We start from the raw sequence: 10447 nt of genomic DNA, 5'->3' as shown, positions 1-10447 counted from the left end.
TACCTTTTCCCGTTTGGGTTTGGGTTGGGGTTGGGAAACGTTTTAAAACTTTTTACGAGTAATAATTTTAGTTTTTAGTTGGTTTTGGTTAGAAGTGGTAAGGAAATTTTATTTTTATGCTACTCCTCCACCCTACCCCCTTAACCACCGTACCCAGTTCGTTCCTGTCCCGCCCCTCCCCCCCTACCCCCCCCCCCCCCCCAATACCCAATATTTTTCAGGACACTATTTTCTTCAAGAATTTAATTATTCTTCTAAAACTTCACACAAATTCAAAAGAACTAATGTGCTGCTTTATTTTTTTACGCAAAACAACGTTGAAATTTGTGCTCCATAACTATAAAGAAAGTACTCTTATTTTTTTGGTTGAAAAAGAAAGTACTCTTTCTACAACATGAAAATAAAGTATTCATTTTGTTGAAATAAAAAAATATTTCTACGTCATAAAAAGAAAATACTTTTTTTTGTAGAAATGGAAGAAAATACTTTTTTTACATCATGAAAAGAAAATACTTCACTCATTTTGTTGAAATGAAAGAAAATACTTTTTACTACATCATTTATTAAAATGAAAGAAAATATTTTTCTATACCATGAAAAGAAAGTACCTTTTATTGCCGATAATGTGAAGGTCATACAAAGGCTAACCGGGTGCATTGCCGCCCTGGGACGTTTCATTTCGAGGTCCTCCGATAAGAGCCATCATTTTTTCTCATTGCTGAAGAAGAAAAATAGCTTCACATGGACCCCGGAATGCCAACAGGCCTTGGAAGCACTTAAGCGTTATCTATCGAGCTCGCCTCTACTTCACACTCCGACGGCGGACGAACAACTGCACTTGTATCTGGCAGTATTGGAGATAGTGGTAAGTGGAGTCCTAGTTCGAGAAGAACAAGATACACAATTTCCAATTTATTATGTTAGTAGGATCTTAGGTGAGGCTGAAACTAGATTCCCCCACCTAGAAAAATTGGCTCTCGCTTTGCTAAGTGCTTCTAGAAAACTGAAACCATATTTTCAGTGCCATCCTATATGTGTTGTAACAACTTACCCACTACAAAATATAATGCATAAGCCCAAACTCTCGGGACGATTGGCCAAATGGGCCATAGAAGTTAGCGGGTACGATATCGAGTATCGACCCCAGACAACCATTAAATATCAAATTTTAGCAGATTTCGTGGCTGACTTTACACGGGCCCTAATACCCGAGGTCGATAGAGAACTGTTGGTTAACTCGAAGACGTCCTCGGTAATCTGGACCCTATTTACAGAGGCCGCCTCGAACGTAAAGGGGTCCGGACTTGGCATCGTGTTAAAGCCACCCTCGGGCAACATAATTAGACAATCCATTAGAACTATGAAATTGACTAACAACGAGGCCGAATATGAGGCCATGATTGCAGGTCTCGAACTAGCCAAAAGCTTGGGGCGGAGGTGATAGAGGCTAAGTCTGACTCCCTCCTTGTGGTGAACAAAGTAAATAGGACATTCGAAGTCAGAGAAGAACGAATGCAAGGTATCCAGATAAATTGCAGGTAACATTGCACCGGTTCAGAGAATGGACTTTATGGCACGTGCCTCGAGATCAAAATAGTGAGGTCGATGCCCTTACAAACTTAGGATCATCAGTCGAAGACGATGAGCTCAACTCGGAGTCAGTTGTACGACTCAGGAGATCGGTGGTAGAAGAAAGCCACACCGAAATAAACTCTACAAGCCTAACCTGGGATTGGAGAAACAGATACATAGAATATTTGAAAATAGGGAAACTACCCTCAGATCCAAAAGAATCAAGGGCCCTGCGCACAAAAGCAGCCCGATTCAACTTATCCGAGGACGGTATATTGTTTAGGAGAATGTTCGATGTCCCGCTGGAAATATGTCTAGGACCAGGAGATGCCAACTACATTCTGAGGGAAATCCACGAGGGCACCTGCGAAAATCACTCTGGTGCTGAATTATTGGTTCGAAAAATAATCAGAGTCGGTTATTACTAGATCGATATGGAGAAAGATGCGAATGATTTCATACGAAAATGTGACGGATGCCAGAGACATGCTCCGATGATTCACCAGCCCGGGGAACCACTGCATTCGATCTTGTCACCATGGCCATTCATAAAATGGGGAATGAACATCGTTGGCCCCCTTCCACGGACACCAGGTAAGGCTCAATTTATTTTATTTATGACTGACTATTTTTCTAAGTGGGTGGAAGCACTAGCGTACGAGAAGGTCAGGGAAAATGAAGTCATCGACTTTATTTGGGACCACATCATATGTCGGTTCAGGATGCCATCCGAAATCGTATGTGACAACGGGAAATAGTTTATCTGCAGCAAAGTCACCAAGTTTCTCGAAGACCATAAGATCAAAAGAATCTTATTGACACCTTACCACCCCAGCGCGAATGGACATGCGGAGTCGACCAACAAAACTATAATCCAAAAACTTAAGAAGAGGTTGACCAACGCCAAAGGGAAATGGAGGAGATCCTGTCCGAAGTTCTTTGGGCATATCGCACGACCTCGAAATCCAATACCGGGGCTACCCCTTTCTCATTGTTTTGCGGCACCGAAGCTCTAATACCGGTCAAATTCGGAGAGCCAAGAATCAGATTTTGATACATAATGAAGGAATCCAATAACGAGGCTATGATTACGAGCCTGGAACTATTGGACGTGAGGCATGAAGCCGCCTTTGTTCGATTGGCCGCCCAAAAATAGCGGATCGAGAGGTATTACAATCGAAGGACCAACCTTCAATATTTCAACATCGGGGACTTAGTGCTGAGGAAGGCCACATTGAACACCCGGAACCCGAATGAAGGGAAGTTGAGCCCAAACTGGGAAGGTTCATACCAAATTCTCGAGGTCACCGGGAAAGGATCTTACAAACTTGGAACAATGAATGGTCAAGAACTACCTAGCAATTGGAATATAACTTACCTAAAGCGATACTACTGCTAAGGTACGACCCCCCGTTCGTTCTCTTTTGTTAATATCTCAAACTAACAATTGTAGGTAACCGACGAAGACAATACATGACTTAAGGTCTGAAAGCACGCGTTGCACTCTTTTTCCCTTGAACCGATTTTCTCTCAAATGGGTTTTTCGGCAAGGTTTTTAACGAGGAAACAGTGGATCGTGCTAACTTAGGACAGCGGATCGGTGTTAAAGTTGCATCGACAGTATCTGGGGCTTCTCTCTATGATCAACCTCGGATACTGGCGGGCATCACCCTCGGGTATCAGCTTTAGCAAGGAAAGTGCTTCATAATAAAAGGTCCGCGATAGAAAAAAATTATTGCATGGGCCAAACGACCAAACGAACCGTGCCCACGTAGATTGCTCAAGCCTTAAAGCATAAAACATGTACACATATAAATTTGTTTTACACAAGAATGAAAAGAGGTCCCTCAAAGAATTTATTGCATTCGATTTCTATGAATATACAAATCTTAAGGGCTACCTTAACTCGAGTTCGAGCAAACCATTCTCACTCGAGGACTATGTATCGAGCCCAAGGGCCACCTTAATTCGAGTTCGAGAAATCATTCTCACTCGACTACAAAGAATAAGGGCTACCTTTTCGAGTTCGAGAAATCATTCTCACTCGACTACAAAGCCTAAGGGATACCTTAACTCGAGTTCAAGAAAACCATTCTCACTCAAGGACTATGTATCGAGCCCAAGGGCCACCTTAATTCGAGTTCGAGAAAGCACTCTCACTTGACTATAAAGCCTAAGGGATACCTTAATTCGAGTTCGAGAAGTCATTCTCACTCGACTATAAAGCCTAAGGGCTACCTTAATTCAATTTCGAGAAATCATTCCCACTCGACTACAAGCCTAAGGGCTACCTTACTTCGAGTTCGATCAAATCTTTCTCACTCGATAATCATGTATCAAGCCTAAGGGCTACCTTAATTCAAGTTCGAGAAATCATTCTCACTCGACTATAAAGCCTAAGGGCTACCTTAATTCGAGTTCGAGAAATCATTCCCACTCAACTACAAAGCCTAAGGGCTACCTTACTTCGAGTTCGAGCAAATCATTATCGTTCGATAATCATGTATCCAGCGCAAGGGCCACCTTAGTTCGAGTTCGAGCTATTTCTCTCACTCGAGAACTATGAATCAAGCCCAAGGGCTACCTTGATCCAAGTTCGAACTATCACCGACTCGGGGACTACGTATTAAGCCTAAGGGATACTTTACTTCGAGATCGAACAAATCATTCTCATTTGAGAAATTACATATCAAGCCTAAGGGCTACTTTACTTCGAGATCGAGCAAATCATTCTCATTTGAGAAAATACATATCAAGCCTAGTGGCTACCTTAATTCGAGATCGAGCAAATCATCTCACTTGACATCTATTTATTGAGCCTAAGAGCCACCTCAATTCGAGTTCGAACATTCACTCGGGGACTACCGATAAGAAACGGTTGAGGGCAGTACTTACTATCGCTCCTTACCATCTCAATCTTGGACCTTTGAATAATTATTCCGTGCTAAGGCACTTTGACCTTTGTATAAATAAACAAAAAAGCAGAAGATTAAGAATCCATAGAAAGGAAAAGTCTTATATATACACCAAAATCTTTTACAAGGGCAACACGACCCGATGGAAGTTCTTTACAAAGGCCGAAGCAGCCTCGATAGTAATACAAAAACTATTTAGGAAGCCTAAATGGTCTGGTCATCTTCGGGAGCAGCATCTCCACCCTCGGGGTCTTCCCCACCTTCGGACTTGCTCAAGCTCTCAGGGCCATCATCATCCTCGGGATAAGCTAACCTCCTAGCTTCAGCTTCAACCTCCTTAGCGCCCTTGATCTCGGTTGTGAGGTCGAAGCCCCGAGCATGGATTTCCTCAAGGGTCTCCGAGATTGACATTTTGCATGCTTGGCGATGTCCCTTACTCGAACTTGAGCAACATTGGCATCGGCCCCGTAAATAGCCATCACTGCATCAGTATCGGCCTTTGTTGTTTTGACCTCCAATTTGGCCGCTTCGAGCTCTGTGACCAGGATCTCCCGATCGAAAATTGCCGAACCCAACTGGGACTAGAGCTCCTTGATTTTCTTAGCTTGTACCAAGGTCTTCTCTTTTATACCTCGAAGCTGGACTTAAGCCGAAGCCAGTTGGGCCCAGGCAGTCTCCTTTTTTGAGGGCCGGGCGATCCATGTTCTTTTTCCATTCGGCCTCAGTCTTTACTGCATCTACCTCTTCATAGAGCTGCCTGATTATGTCAATTTTTTGTTGGACCTACGGGTTCGGACCATTAGTCACCATGCCCAATTCACCATCACTAACTTCAAAGATTCGTCTTACCTGGCCAGGTCGGCGTGCTCTTTCTGAGCCATTTCTAGCTCAGCCCGGAGACCTTAAGCTTCCCCTTCTCTTTGCTCACAGAGAAGTTTGTAAGCATCCTTCTTCTCAGTGAGCCCTCGGACCTCGGCCTCATACCAGCTCATCTCCTCTCGAAATTCAAGAAAGGCCTCATAATGAAGCACCAAAGCCTGCAAACACAGAAAAAAATTATATAAAAAAGCATTAGTGCAGAACTTGAAAATGTCAAAAGAGATCTAAGGGTACGCGATTTAACACCTGTTGAGCTTCATTGAACAGGCAGGGCATTTCCACCTCGCCCATATTAGCTTGGTCCTCTTCGGTTACCAAATACCGAAGGTAGCTAGTCACCCCTACAAGGGCAGAGAGGGCCCGAGCATCCTCCAGGACCGAGATGATAATCGATCACTTTCGCTCGGGATCCACACTTGGAGCTGGAAACTGAGTGGTCAACTTAAGGCTCGAGGAAGCCTCACACAAGCTCTTCCTCGGCACTTCCAAGTCACCCAGACCAGTGACATCCTCCACTCCGACAAAATATCCACGGAAAGGGTCCTCCGTTCCATGGTCATCCGCTTATTGGACCCCTTCGTTATGGCAAATCTCCACTGCCTGAGCCTCATTAATCGTCGACTCAGAGAACGAAGGGGAATCACCGATGTCTACTACACCGAGTGAATCTTTCAGGATGTTGCCCTCATCCCGGGAGGCCTCAAGCCCGGTCCCTCCACCGACACCGATCACGACCCCCTTGTCAGCCTCCCCATCTCGAGGCGGAGCGTCTTCAGCCCTTTCTGGTTCAGGGGCTTTAGCTAAGGCTCCCCCCTCGAGCTCCCTAAGTCGAGGCAGTACAGTTTCAGCTCCCACTAGCTCGGGGGTTCCTTGAATTATGACGCCCGACTACACACGAGCCACCAGCTTGGAACTTTCTTCTTCGGACTCATCCCTCAATCGTTGGACTGAGTCCGATGGGAGGGCGCCGGTGCTCCCCTTGTGTTTACAATCTTGCCTCTTCTTTGGCTTTTGCTTTTCGCCCTTTCCTCTTCTTCTTCCTCACCTGCTTCGGAACAGATGGTTGGGGAAAGACTTCTTCATCACCAGACGGGGGCCTCATTGCCACATCCTTCTTGAGACCTACAAAGGAAAAAAGATGAGTAAGCTCGAGAATAAGTCCAAACGATGACCAATTATTAAATCGGAAAGAAAAGTTTACCATGATTACGTGCCTCCCATCGTCCCTTCGATAGTTCGCGCCATGCGCGCTCGAAGTATGGCCTCTCTGAAATGAGGCCCTGACCTAGTCGTCGAGTCGAGGAATCACATCCGGCATCCAAACAACGGCTGCATCGAGAGACACTGATAAGGAAGGGAAGACATGAAAACACAAAAATTTAAGGGCGAAGTTATACTTATGCTTCATATTCCATTTCTTGGGAAATGGCATATCCTCGGCCGGGATCAAGTCCGAGGTCTTTACTCGAACAAATCGGACCGTCCAGCCTCGGTCCCGATCCTCATCTATGCTCGAAAATAGGGTCCTTTGGGCCCCCCGAGCAAGTTTTATTAACCCCTTCAATAGAGTCGGGGACTATACAGACGTATGAGATGATCGAGGGTGAAGGGACACCCATCGATTTTGCTTACAAAGAAGCGAAGTAGTATCACTATCCTCCAGAAAGAGGGGTGAATTTGACCGAGGGTCACTTTGTACTTCTTGCAGAAATCAATAATAATCGGGTCCAAGGGACCTAGGGTGAAGGGGTAAGTGTAAACACTTAAGAAACCCTCCACGTGGGTGGTGATTGCTTCCTCGGACGCAGGCACCACCACATGTTTATCAGCCCAGTTGCAATCCTTGTTAACCTGGGAGAGGAGATCATCGGGGACCGAACATATATATCTCGATACCGGCTCATACCGACCCGGTACCGAGGAAGTCTTTTCAACCTTGACATCACAATTGATGAAACACCCTCCGAGAAAAAACTCTTCAAGGCATGGCTCCGCCACTGGTTCCTCGCCGGTCGGCCGTGACGAGGAAGAGGTTTCCTTTTGTGGAACGGTTTTTGAGGTCTAAGCCATTTCTTTTTGTGAACGAAGAAAAACTAGAGCAAGCTGAAAGGGATTACTTGGTATTTTGAGATAAAACAGGTGAAGAAACACATAAATCTGAAAGTACAAGCTCTGAGGAATACAAAGAGTTTTGAAGATAAGAAAAGAAGAGATTTGAAGATAAAGTTGAACAAATGATGAAGGAGATATTTATAGTTTTTCAAATAGCGGTTCGTTGCCGGCAGTGGCCGACCGTAGACTGACGCGCATTTAATGCCTTGAAAACTGTACCGACGGGACATTTCAGTGACCTTTTGTCGCTTATGTCATGATTTATCGAAGTGAAGATCGAGGTCTCATATTGTTTCTCGTTGCTTACTCTCCAAAAAATGAGGGGACTATCTTTATACGGTAAAACCGAGCTCGAGGCTCGATCGGGCATCTGAAGCAATAGACTAGAGTAAGGGTAGCAAACGGTCCGGGCCCAGTCCTAAACGGGCCTCGCGGTCCGGACCTAAACGGGCATGTTCTATGCGGGCCCGGGCTTCATGGGCCGGACTTAAATGATCCCGGACTTCGTGGGCTTTTAGGTGTAACCAGACCGGGACCGGGACCACGAACTAATGGTCCCGGGCTATGTGGGCTGGGCCCGGTCCTAAACGGGCCTAAGTGGGCCTTGACTATTTTTTTAAAAAAAAATTTATCTAAGGCAATTTCTTGTAAATTACATAACTTTTATATATATATATATATATATATATAGGGGGGGGCTAAGTGGGCTTATTTATCTAAGGCATTTTCTTGTAAATTATATTATATAGTTGTGACTTAAAAATTTTTAATTCAAATTTAAAACACAAAATATTGTAAAAGGATATTCAAAGGAATGCGTTATAAATTTTATTTATTATGACAGTAAGAAAACATAGCCCAATCTTTCTTAGCCTTCGCCCAATGGAATGAGCACAACAAGGTGCTAATACCACCATTGAGAAGAAAAATAAACTAATCAAGATGTGCCAATACAAGTTAAATATTAATTTTACATGGTATCTCTTACAAATTTCATAAATCCTTCAAGGTTTGGAGGAATTTCCGTTGGTGGTGGAGGAAAAGAAGCTCGTTCATCACCACTTCCTGGCGAAGCTGCATCTTCCGCAAGTTCAGCTAGCATTTCTTCGTAAGCTTCGTCTACCTCTGGTAGTGTTTCTGCAAGTCCAAAATTTCTTCGTTTCGAACGGATCCGATCTATGAAAAGTACTGATTTTTCCAAGCTCTCCTCATAAACACTCTATAATCATCGATTTGAAGTCTTGCTTGACTGAAAGCGCTCTCTGATGCCACTGTTGAAGCTTGAATGGTTAAAATATCTCGAGCCATCCTTGAAAGGATCGGAAAGTGTTTTTCTTTGTCCTTCCACCATTCCAAAAGATTAAATGATCCGTCGGGATTTACTTCCTCAAGTCCCTGTGACAAATAAACTTCAAGCTCATTTAGTTGTGAACAATCACTAGTGGTACAACCTTGAGAACCCCTGAACTCGGTCCAAGCAGTAAGTGCTCTTACTCCTGCAGTTCTTTTAGATGCTTGAGAACTAGAAGAAGAAGGATTTGGAATATCTGTCTAGCATTATCTATTGCAATTTGATAAGAACTATAAATAGTTAAAGCATTTATTTTAATTGAGGCTTGTGCGTCCGAAAATGTAGACAATTCCTCAGGTTCAAGTGCTAAACCATTATAAATAGATCGACACCAATATTGAGGACCACCTAATTTCATAGTAGGACTTAACAAGGCAGCAATACCATAAATAGGGGGAATAGGGAAAAATATTTTTTTAAATTTCTTTCTCATAGAATCAATAGCTACTTCATAAATTTTCCCACCCTCTGAAAGATGAGCAAACAAATTTGCAAGATCTGCAAGATAAACTAAACAGTTCGAAATAGTAGGATAATATTGCCCAGAAAATTCATTTGTAGCAACATGAAAGCTTTCTAATAAGTCTACAAGCATTTTAACATTAGCTCAATCCGCATTTGTAAGGTGCTTATCATCACTTACATGAGCATTAAACGTTGAGTTTATGGGGTTTCTATATTCATATGCAACAACTTAACTTTCATACATGTAATTCCATCTAGTTGGACAAGGTTTAGGAACCTTTCTTTCTCTTAGGCCAAATTTATCGCATCTTTTAAAATATTCTCTAAGTCTACTTCTACGGTTTGAATAAAAAAGCCAGTTAAGAGCCATTTGAACCTTTTCAATTCCAACATTTAAAATTCTCATACCATCACCCACAATCAAATGGTAAATATGACAAATACATCTAACATGAAAAATGTTACTAAATGCAGGATTTAGTGTAGTGGTAAGCAAGGCTACAACGTTAGTGTTACTAGTAGCATCATCCATTGAAATTGATATTAGTTTATCAGTAATGCAAAAATATCTACAAATATCCGTAACCCGCTAGAAATAAACCGCCCTATGTGACGTGAATTAATTGTTCTATAAGCAATAATGCGTTTTTGCATTATCCAATCCTCATCAATCCAATGACTTGTAACAGTAAGATAATCACAATCATTACCACTTCTACCAATATCAGTAGTAATAGCAACACGACAATTAATATGAGTAAATAAATAGCGCAAATATTGTTCATATTCATGTTTATATTTATAAATATCGCTTTTTACGTTTGTGCGAGGCCATCCTTTATAAATAGGATTAAAAACTTTTCTAATATAATGCACAAAGTGGGGGTTAGACGGAAAACTGTAGGGTAAGCACATAACAGTAACCATTTTTGCCAATTCTTCCCTATCTTTTCTTGGGTCATAATATAAAATACCACCGGTAACAGTGTTAATTCCCAGTTGAAATTGATTTGACCCGGTACTAGGGTCAGGCTGACTAGTTGGACTTGTTCCCCCGGCCGCAGCTTTCATTTGATAATATTTAGCTTTATCTTGAGGGTGTATCATTATGTGTCTCTTCAAACTTTCCGTCCCCCCCCCCCCCCCCCCCCCC

Source organism: Nicotiana attenuata, unplaced genomic scaffold (genome assembly GCF_001879085.1).
Source record: "Nicotiana attenuata strain UT unplaced genomic scaffold, NIATTr2, whole genome shotgun sequence".
Taxonomy (NCBI): domain Eukaryota; kingdom Viridiplantae; phylum Streptophyta; class Magnoliopsida; order Solanales; family Solanaceae; genus Nicotiana; species Nicotiana attenuata.
The sequence above is the reverse complement of the archived record's forward strand: the minus strand, read 5'-3'. Positions refer to the sequence as shown.